This window comes from Cervus elaphus, chromosome 21 (assembly GCF_910594005.1).
Source record: "Cervus elaphus chromosome 21, mCerEla1.1, whole genome shotgun sequence".
Classification (NCBI taxonomy): Eukaryota; Metazoa; Chordata; class Mammalia; order Artiodactyla; family Cervidae; genus Cervus; species Cervus elaphus.
In genome coordinates this window covers 62,907,579-62,919,342 of record NC_057835.1, presented here as the reverse complement: position 1 = coordinate 62,919,342, position 11,764 = coordinate 62,907,579, and positions in this window count along the sequence as shown.

Here is an 11,764-nt window from a genome sequence, read left to right as displayed (position 1 = left end):
AGCCAAGGAATGAGGGGTGGTCAACAGGAGAGAGGACAGGACTTCCCTGGCGGTCCAGTGGTTCCTCTGTGCTTCCACTGCAGCAGGTGCAGGCTCAATCCCTGGTCAGGGAGGAGCCCACATGTGGCAGAGTGTGGCAGGAGATAAAAAAAGAAGAGGACAGTGTCGGCCACCAGATATTTGTGGGGTCCACTCTCATTCTCCTCACCTTCCTATTTCTGGATGGCTCATAAGGAGGTCATGGGGGCTTAGGAGAAAGACGGTAGCTCTGCGGAGGGGAGACTATAGGTCTTACACTTGTGTTTTTATTCATAAATAAATCTGTCACGGCCGGTGGCACCATCTTGGAATATAGCAAATCCACCATTTTGATTTTTCACATCATTGTCAACATCATCGTGAACTGACATTTTCTGAGCATCAGTGAGGGTGCTTTGGCTGCAAGTACAGAAGCACATACTCAAACCAGTGTTAACAATAAATTGGAACACTGAGGTAGACAACCAACAATGCTTGGTTGATCGGCGGTTCAACAAAGCAAGGACCCAAGTTTTTCTATTTCTTTTCCCTGCTATACTCCGTGGAAGCTTTTTCCTCAGGGAAGTAACAAGATAACTGTAGCAGTTCCAGGTATCACAGCAGAAGTCCATTGTAACTCTTTGGAGGAAACCTCACAGAAGCTTCCAGCCACCTTCCCCTCATGCCTCACTGGCCAGAATTAGGTCACTTACAAATTCACAACACGGTCATTGGTGACGGAAATGGCATTGCCTTCAGAGGCAAGAGACCCATTTCTCACCATTTCCACTGAAACTGTTGCCTATATGGTAGGGTCCCTAAACAAAACTGAATTCTGTTAGAAAGGTGAAAGGAGTTGAATGGGGGGTACGTTATCAGCCTCTGGGATTACAAAGAAATGTTTACATAGTACAGTGTTGGACTCGTGTAGGAACCTAAACATATTGGTTACATAAAAATTATATAGTAGTACACTCTAAGTCTTAAATGAGTAATAGAGCCAGGCCATAGAGGTTCAGAAGAAGGACTGCTAATGGGTTCTAGTTCAATAATTTAGTAAATATAGTGTTGGAAGTGTTAGTTGCTCAGTCGTGCCCAACTCTTTGCGACCACATGGACTGAAGCCTGCCAGGATTTTCCAGTTAAGGATATCGGAGTTGCCATTAGAGTTAAGGAAATTGGCTTGCCATTTCCTTTTCCAGTTGATATTGGAGTTAAGGAATTTGGCTTGCCATTTCCTTCTCCAGGGGATCTTCCCGACCCAGGTATCAAACTGGGGTCTCCTGCACTGCAGGCAGATTCTTTACCAACTGAGCTAGAGGTTCTATTAAATGCAGATACTCAGACCACAGCTCCCAGAATTCATATTCAATGTTTTTCATTGGTCTCAGTTATTTGAATTTTCCACAAGAATCTTAGGAATTTCCAGGACAAGCTCTATTCGTGTTAGGCAGAATAGCTCTAAGGGTGTGGTTGTGGTAAGTAGGCAAAATTAAAAAAAAAAAAATTTAATGAATCATCAAAGTAAACTACCAGTTTACTTTCTGATATTGTAAGGTGGTTGCTAGGATCCACAGTTCTTATCAAAGAGTCATGTGTACAAAGGGAACTTATGCAACATTTCCCTTCTGGGCCTAAAATTGACTGATGAGGAAAGGGTGAGTATGTCTTAGCAATTAAATAGTGTTTCCAAGTTTGAAGATACCTGTTTATTTTAGAGTACAATCACATAGAATTATCAGGGTGCATATTAATAAAGAATGGAAAACATTGACTCATGTTTATCCCTCCCCAACCCCAATTTTCCCACCTTAAATTTCTTTATAATTTATTATACCCAGCAAACTTATAGGTCCTGGGAGAGACTATTCTTTCCTCCTTGATTGAAAAATTTATGTTTATGGGAAGAAAATATTCGTTTGCTACAGCTTTTCTTTAACTGTCTAAAGTGAAGAAATGGAGTCTAAATTTCAACCAACAGCTTCACTCATGCTTGCTTTCATGTTGCCAATGCCATTTTCATTTATATCCCATCAATATTTATCCCCCTCTGTTAATTCACCCTCTTACTTCTGAGGTGTAGTCACTCCCTTTGCTTGGGGTGTACATGTGTACATGTTACGTACTTTATTTTCTCAAAGAATGCACTCGTATTGACACACCATTTTGGATTGGATATTTGTAAAGCCTAGTTGGAAAATGTATAAAATTATCATAATCATTACAATATTTATATGTAGCAAGTCTAATTTCAAAATCAGGTTAGGAACTTGATATTTTTTCCAGGATCATGAGGTAGTGGAGTCAGGATAGAAAAACAACGATTTGGTATGCCATGGTGGATTTGGTGGTATCACATAAACTAGATTTGATATTTTTTTACTATTTTTTTTTAACCAGTAAGATCACTTCATATCCCTTCATACAGTATTAGCTATATCTATGTGCTCTGTAAGTAAATCGATGCATTGGGGGTATTACTAATGTCAGGGATTGTTTTGATGCAATCAGGTATTTAGTGATACTTTAACTGTTTTCTTTCTTTTTTTTTTTTGCTTTTGATACTTTGACTTTTGAAGGTGAAAATTTTACAAGTTTTAAGTGTTTGTATGAGTAGAAAATAGGTTATGATCATTCACTTGCTTCTTAAGACACAGTTTGTGTTCAGCTTCTTCTTAAAGAGGGTTTTTAAGGTGGACCATTTTAGAAGTCTTTATTGAATTTGTTACAACATTGCTTCTGTTGTTTATGTTCTGTTTTTTTGTCTACAGTCACATGTGGGATCTTAGCTCTTAGATCCCTGACCAGGGAAGGAACCCTCAACCCGTTCCCCTTAATTGGAAGGGGGAATCTTAACCACTGGACCATCAGTGAAGTCACATGTGCAGTTTATGAGGCAGGTATTTTCTGGAGTTTCAGGGCTCTGTTCTCATCTATGAGACCAACAAGCAGGGAGCAGATATGAGGCCCTCCAGCTCCCCATGCTGAGATTAATCCTGTGCCTGACTGGTAACTGTTTCAGTAACTTGGCTGCAGCCTTTCTGAGATTCAACCCCCTTGTTTATGTTCCAGTTCTCTTCATAAACAATAATGATCATTATAGCTAGCAGTTTGTGGAAAGTCACTGGATGCCAGGGACTTGCTTAAATGCATTATCTCATTTAATTCTCCTAATAAGCCCATTGAGGGGTATATAGATGAGAACACCCAGAATCATACATAATGGCGAGTGGTAGACCCAGGTCCAACGTACTTGTTGCATGGAATCCCTGCCTGATATCCAGCCCCTCTGAGATTGTACTCACAATCCTCCTTCTCTTTATCCAACTCACGCTCACCCCTCACGGTCACAAAACATACATGGCCCAGAGGAGCAGTTACACCAAGAACATTTTGTCAGATGCTAATTCATATCAAAAGCACTGTGCCTCCCCACCCCAACAAAGTGATATTATGATATTAATTGTATTTTTCAAAGCCATCCCCAGCCTGCTTGAGGTTTTCTACTTTGGAATTCAGGTCCCATATCACACATGCCTTTGGGAGCAGTACAGCTCAGAACTGAAATCCTACTGTTGAACTTAAGACCAAGAGCCAAGATATCTAAGCAATCTAAATATCCATTGACAGAGGAATGGATAAAGAAGATGTGATTCTATCTATACAATGAAATATTACTCAGCCATAAAAAAGAATGAAATCATGCCACATGGAGTAACATGGATGGACTTAGAGATTATCATACTAAGTGAAGTGTGAAGTAAGCCAGACAGAGAAAGACAAATATCATATGACCTCACTCATACATGGAATAAAAAAAAAGAAAAAAATGAACTTACACATAATGCATAAATAGACCCACATACATAGGAAAAAAGCTTATGGTCGCCAAACAGAAAAGGGAGAGGGGAGATAAATTAGAATTATGGGAGTAATATATACACATTACTACACATAAAATAGATAACCAACAAGGACCTACTATTCAGGAAGGGGACAATTCTCAAATTTTGTAATAATGTGTAACAGAAAAGAATCTGAAAAAAATAGCTATACATACGTATGTATGTATAACTGAATCACTTTGTTGTACACCTGAAACTAACACTGAAACACAACACTGTAAATCAACTATATTTCAGTAAAAATGAATACTAAAAATTAAAAATAAAGAGCAAGGGTACTTTTGGACTCACGGGCCTCTCTGGGTGTCTCCTGGATTGCCTGTCCATGCGCGCTGCTGAGACGGCTTGCTGTGCAGTAGGCCCTCCTGACCGCATGGCGGCGCCACCTGACGGCTCTTCCTGCCTCCTCCGGACACCAGGCTCTATCACTTGACCCTCCCTTCCCTCACACCTCAGCTCCTACCCGTTCAATTCTCACAACAGTCCGCTTTCTCTCTGGTTTACCCTTCGAATTGATTTACTCCCCTGGGCCTGCAGAGTATCTTCCATTTTCCTTCAATTAATAGACAAAGACTGACTGATTTGACCACGTTCTCTGCAGATACCAGCCTGACCTCTGACCGCAAACGTATCTTACACAATCGTTCGAAGAAATCATTAGCCCATTTTAGTTCAGTTCAACATATATTTATCAAACAGGAAACTGTTCCACATATTCAAGGAGGTGAGTTGGTGGAGGGCAGAAAGTGAAAGTGAAGTCGCTCAGTCGGTTCGGACTCTTTGCGACTCCATGGGCTGTAGCCTACCAGGCGTCTCTGTCCATGGGATTTTTCAGGCAAGAGTACTGGAGTGGGTTGCCATTTCCTTGGTGGAGGGCAGAGGGGGTTGTCAAAAATGTGAGGGGTTTGGGATTTCACCCTGGTTTGCCAGCTAACAAGGTAGTCTGCCATATTTTCACGGATGCTGACATAAGACACAAATCTCTTAGGTCAGTGAAAAGGGACTTTATTACTCCGCACACAGTAAGTGGCATGAGCATACTCATATGTATGTCAGTTCCCTTGCCTCGATTCCTACAGGATGGATGTGGACAGACAGACCTGGATACCCAAACACACAGTGGGTTCCATCACAAAAGAGGATCCTGAACTTAAGAGAACCCATATCTCTCAGACTAGACAGCACGAAAGCTTACCTGGACAAATGTACCAGTGAAGATCCTCTGGAGAAGGAAATGGCAGCCCACTCCAGTATTCTTGCCTGGGAAATCCCATGGACAGAGGAGCCTGCCAGGATACACATGGGGTTGCACGAGTTGGACACGACTGAGTGACTAAATCACCAGTAACAGTGAAAGATGATGACAATAGTGAAACTTGAATGTGGGGTTTATGGGAATTCTCTGCTATCTTTATTACCTTTCTATCAATCTAAAACTATTCTAAAATAAATTGCTTACTTTGCCTTTGCTTCGGACGGCGGGGGTGCTATTAATATCTCTACTTTCTGACATTGTTATACAAACACTCTTGAAAAGAGAATCCAGACAAATAGAAATGCGAGGAATCCATGAAGCATCGTCTCTCAGCAACACCCATTGTTTCGACACCATCTTGGTTTCTGGTGAATTTTTCCCATAAATAGCCACTCTGCTGGCTGCTCTGATTAACTGACAGAGACTGGACAACAAATCTGTTCAATTTGTCTCATATAGCATCTTATTAAGGTTACTGTGATCAGGAATCTAGCATCATGGGGAGGCCTTCCTGTAGTAATGACCTCAGTTATACCCCCCAGGGTCTTAGAATCAAGCCATTGGACAAATCCCCCAAACTACCAGGGTCTTAGTTAAGAAAAGTCATGGGGCTCTCTCCATAAGTTTCTCTATTTATCTCTTCCCTTGGCCCAGGGCATTAATATAAGCATGGCAGGATTTATTAGCAAGCCTAGAAGCAATCCTATAGACTATGCCCTGGCATAAGAGGAAGAAGTTTAAAGCGATTCTACCGTCTATAATATCCCTGGCCAGTAATCTGAGTCAGGGACAAATTTTGTACTGTTTTTTTTCAAATTGGATGACTTCCACTGGAGGAATAATTGGCCACAGATTGTGCATAAATAATGAGTCAGTTATCCCTTTGGGAAGCTCTTCCAGGTAATCAAAGGAAGCTTCATTGGGGGCTCTCAGTTATTTGAGGGCTATGTGATCTACTAGTGGTAGTTCCTTAAATACTTCAAGGTCTCTTATAATCACCTATAAGGTGCAAGTCACCATGTTTTGGGGAGGAAGTCAAGATAACGCTTAGTTTCCTTGCAAGTGATCCAGTCCTGGGAAGGCACATGGTAGCACTGGAAAGACAGGGTGGCTTACTATCGGTGGTGGCCCTCAGCTCAGACCTCCACTGTTCGAAGGACACGGGTTGGCAGTATCACCAACACGGTCTCTCCACCAGCTGTTAAATCTTGGCATTCTCAGGTTGCTTTGAATAGTCAGGTCTGGCCTTTGTTTATGGAGGAACTGCCTGATTGCAGTCAGACTAAGCTCTGCTGTTTATCCATGTCACCAGGGTGGTGGCATTTTTTCCACCCCAAGGAATGACTGAGCAATGGCTGTAGGAATGGGGTCGGGGAAGACAGCTAGAGGTGTGGACAGGGGTTTTGTGTGGGAGGTGCAGGAGTTGGGACACCCATTGCTATTTCAGATAGATGTTTTGGATAAGTTAAGGAAAATGGGGGTCAAACTTCAAACTGTGTTCAGAGCCATCTGGCAGGGGATGGCAGACCTAGCCAGCAGTGATTTAAACCACCATGCTTGCAAGAGTTTAGTAGAATCACGCTAAGATGTTTTCATTCTGAAAGAAGGGTCCAGGGACAATTCCAAAGGACAAAGGTTCTTAGGGTTCTTGCTCCCCCACCCTGGATGACCTGCTGAGGTCTAAGGTGTTATTTGCACAGGTGGTGGGTTGCTGTTCTGTTCATCATCACATATTCTGTGTGTCCCATTCCAGTAGCTGTACCTTCACCTCTCCCGAGTTGTTCCCTCCTCTTACCCAGATCTTTCATTTCTGAGTCAGGCATGAGAGAGAAGGCATTTATAAACTTACAGTGACTTGATGATGTCCCCACTTTGGCTCATGTAGACAGAGTTGTAGACAGAGCTGTAGACAGCTGTAGACAGAGTTGATGAGCAGTGTAACGAACCAAATGGTCACTATCCGTATGCTATCATTGTTGTTTGACAGGCTGTGGAAATTTCTGCCTGTCCTAGACAAATATTAGTACCAGTCATTACAAGGGGCGGACCTGAGGCTAAGTGCCAGAAATGTAGGAAGAGAATACTATAGCAACCATGGCCGCATTTGGAGTCTTTGAAATGACATGGCCTGCAACCACTTCTCAAGTTTTCCTCATTTACAGGCAATTATAACTCAACCCCTGGTGGCTCAGACAGCAAAGAATCTTCCTGCAATGCAGGAGACCTAGGTTAGATCCCTGGGTTGGAAAGACCACCCTGGAGGAGAGCATGGCAACCCACTCCAGTATTCTTGCCTGGAGAATCCCACGGATAGGGGAGCCTGGTGAGTGACAGTCCATGGGGTTGCAAAGAGTCGGGCACAACTGAGTGACTAACAGAAGATCAAGATTAAGCAGAAGATCATTTATTGCTCAGCAGACCATACAATCTAGCCTACAACAGAAACTGTACAATTGGGTTTACTATCAATTTCCATGGACTTCTTGCAAATTCCATTAATTGACCTATGCAATGCTCATCCTTTGTTTTTCAAAAAAGTCTGTCTTTGATATATCCCATCCTTGTCACCAACACTATCAAGAACTGGGAAAGGTTTCAGATTTTACCCAACAAGTTAGCCTGGCCTGTCATGGTTGCTGGTAGTGGACACAAAACCCATGGGGTCAGAGAGAGAGGATTTTTTTTAAAGTCTTATTTATTTATCCATTGACATATAGTTGATTTACAATGCTGTGTTGGTTTCAGGTATACAACAAACTGATTCACTTATATATATGCATATATATATATATATCTCCTTACATATATATGTATATATTTTCAGATTCTTTCTCTTAAAGTTTATTGCAAAACATTGAGTATATTTCCCTATGTTATACCATAGTTCTTTGTCAGTTATCTATTTTATGTATTATAATATATACATATTAATCTGAATCTTCTAATTTATCCCTTATCCCCTCCCCTTTCGGTAACTATGTTTGTTTTTATGTCTGTATATCTACTTGTTTTGTATGAGAGTTCACTTGTTTTTTGTTTTTAGATTCCACATATAAGCAACATATTTGTCTTTGTCTGACTTACTTCATTTAGTATGATAATCTCTAGGTCCATCCATGTTGCTCCAAATGGCATTATTTCATTCTTTTTTATGCCTGAGTAATATTCCACTGAATATATGTACCACATGATCTTCATCCATTCACCTGTCAATGGACATTAAATTGCTTCCACATCATGACTATTGTAAATAATGCCGCTATGAACATTAGGGTGCTTGTATCTTTTCAAATTATGGTTTTTCTCCTGGTATATGCCCAGGAGTGGAACTGTAGGAACATATATTGTTTGTCAAGAAACTGGGACTCTGAGAACATCCTGGGTCTAGTACCAGCGGTCTCCGCCTCAGCACTACTGACACTGTGGATCAGATGATTCTTTGTTGTGGGGCTGTCCTAAACATTGTAGGATGTTTACCAGTATCTATGACTTTTGCCCTGATTTCACTAGATACTAGTAGCATCTCACTCCCCACAGGCTATGACAAACAAAAACACCTCCAGACATTGCTGAACATCCCCTAGTTGAGAACCACTAGTCTAGTGTATCTTCTTATTATTCTTGGCTACGCTCTGCAGCTCGTGGGAGGATCTTAGTTCCCTGACCAGGGATTGAACCCAGGCCCTTGGCAGTGAGAGCACAGAGTCCTAACCATTGGACCACAAGGAAATTCCTTAGCATATCCTATTCATTAACCCTGAGCATTTAACTCTAAAAATTCCAGATGTATCAAATAATTTTCAACACTTTACCTTCAGAGTAGGCTTAGTTGTTCAACTAAATCTTTAATGCTGATGATGAAAACAGATATTATGATGTAATGAATATATTTTACATAAATGTTTTCCTACCTTTCCCCATTATTTCCATCCTTACATGGATGGAAATAGAATGAGCATTTTTAAGGCTTCTCATCTATACTGTCAAATTGCTGACCATAAAAACTGTACCAGTTTACAGAACCACTAGCAGTATAAGAGATTCTGTCTTATCATACTCTCACCAGCATTGGCTATTATGTATACATTACTATCTTTGCTAATATATTATTCACATTTATTTTTATATATTATTTATTTTGATAAATATTTATATGTATGTTATCTTAACTTATATCTTTGAGCACTAGTAAGAGTGTGCATTTCCCCATATGTTTTATTTCAGCCAATGGTATTTCCTTTTATCTCAATTTTTTGTGCTTTTTGCTCGTTTCCCAGTTAGGGTCTTATTATTGTTCTTATTAATTTGTCTGAGCTCTTTACATAATATTAACTGGATACCATAAATTTTTACCAAAAAAAGTTCATGAAAGCATTTGAGTTCATTAAAGGTATGGGCAGATGGCAATGGATTTACATTACGGCAATTAAAATGATCTCAAATGGGGTTCTAAGCAGACCTAATTTTACAAGTTCTTTATCATGTTGCTTTCTTTCTTCTCTGCTCTCTATGCCTTATGCATTCCTCGCATGCCTTCACCTGCTCCTCCTGTTTCCCTTCCTTTCCAATCTCTATTGGAAACTAGTTTAGACATGGTTTTGTTTCTTTGTCTCCATGTACCCAAGCTCAGCTTATCTTCAACTCTGCTAGTTTATCTAAGTGTTTTCCTAAACAAGGACACTTCCTTTTCTAAGAGGAATATCAGTTCTACCTTTCAAGATATTACAGTTGTTGTTCAGTCGCTTAGTCATGTCCAACTTTTTGCGACCCCAAAGACTGCAGCATGCCAGGCTTCCCTGTACTTCATCATCTCCCAGAGCTTGCTCAAACCCATGTTCATTGAGTTGGTGATTCCATACAACCATCTCGTCCTCTGTCATCCCCTTCTCCTCCTGACTTCAATTCAGTTCAGTCGCTCAGTCGTGTCCCACTCTTTGCGAACCCATGGACTGCAGCACGCCAGGCCTCCCTGTCCATCACCAACTCCCGGAGTTTACTCAGACTCATGTCCATTGAGTCAGTGATGCCCTCCAACTACCTCATCCTTTGTTGTCCCCTTCTCATCCTGCCATCAATCTTTTCCAGGATCAGGGTCCTTTATAACGAGTCAGTTCTTCACATCAGGTGGCCAAAGTATTGGAGCTTCAGCTTCAGCACCAGTCCTTCCAATGAGTATTCAGAATTGGTTTTCTTTAGGATTGACTGGTTTGATCTCCCTGCAGTCCAAGGAACTCTCAAGAGTCTTCTCCAACACCACAGTTCAAAAGCATCAGTTCCTTGGTGCTCAGCCTTTTTCATGGTCCAACTCTCACATTCATACACGACTACTGGAAAAACCATAGCTTTGACTATACGGACCATTGTTGGCAAAGTAATGTCTCTGCTTTTTAATATGCTGTCTAGGTTGGTCATAGCTTTTCTTCCTAGGAGCAAGTGTCTTTTAATTTCATGGCTGCAGTCACCATCTGCAGTGATTTTGGAGTCCAAGAAAATAAAGTCTGTCACTGTTTCCATTGTTTCCCCGTCTATTTGCCATGAAGTGATGGGACCAGACGCCATGATCTTAGTTTTCTGAATGTTGAGTTTTAAGTCAGCTTTTCACTCTCCTGTGAAAAATTATGATTCCTATTGTGTGACTAATTACAAATACTTTCCCCACTTAGTTTCATTGAAACATTTATCTTTTTCCTTTGAAAAAAATGAGGAAAAAATAAATCTTCTCTATGCATTTTTTTTTTTTTTTCAGTGCTTTAAGCTTAGAAGGTGCTTTAGGTACGTGGAAATGCAGGAAAAGGTGTGTCATGCCTACTATACATACTTAGATACCTATGATGCTCCTATGCATAGTAAGGAAAAGCAAGCATCCCCAATCTTTGTAAAACACATTCCCTTCCTATCAGAAGCCAAAGAAAGCAAGCATACTGTGCTTATTTTAAACATGTTTGCTAGATTTTTAAATGAGACATGCTAGGTCTGATGATAATTGGAGCTAACATTTATTGAAAAATGCTTTATACTGCCTCTCAAGTATAACATGGTGCTTAAAACACTGCAAAGTGTTCAGACGTCAGAAATAGATGCACTTGAATTTAAAAATTAAGAAACAGACATAAGAATTCTGCCTCAGGGCCACACACAAAAACCAAAAGGTTTCAAACGCAGACCCTAATTTTCACTGCCTAAAGCAGCTATCACTAGTCTCACTAGTGGGTGTTTAAATTTTAATTAATGAAAGTGAAATAAATTTTAAAACTCAGTTTTTCAGTCACAATAACCACATCTCAAGTGCTCAAGAGCCACTTCAGTCTAGTGGACACAATATGGAAAGCACAGATTAACATTTTCACCACCAAAGAAAGTTGTATTGGACAGACAGAGCTAACAAAACATGGCCTTTGGGCACACGTTATGATGCCAAATAAAGCCCTTGGAATTTCTGAGGAGTTTCCAAAGCTGTGTTACAGAACCGGTTGTTGGAATTGCCTGAACAGCATCCAAAATTAGTGAGAAGCATTAGGTTGAAGATAGGTTGGTTGGTTGGTTATTACTTTTTACTCAGATGTATTACTAAGGCTCTAAGAAATTC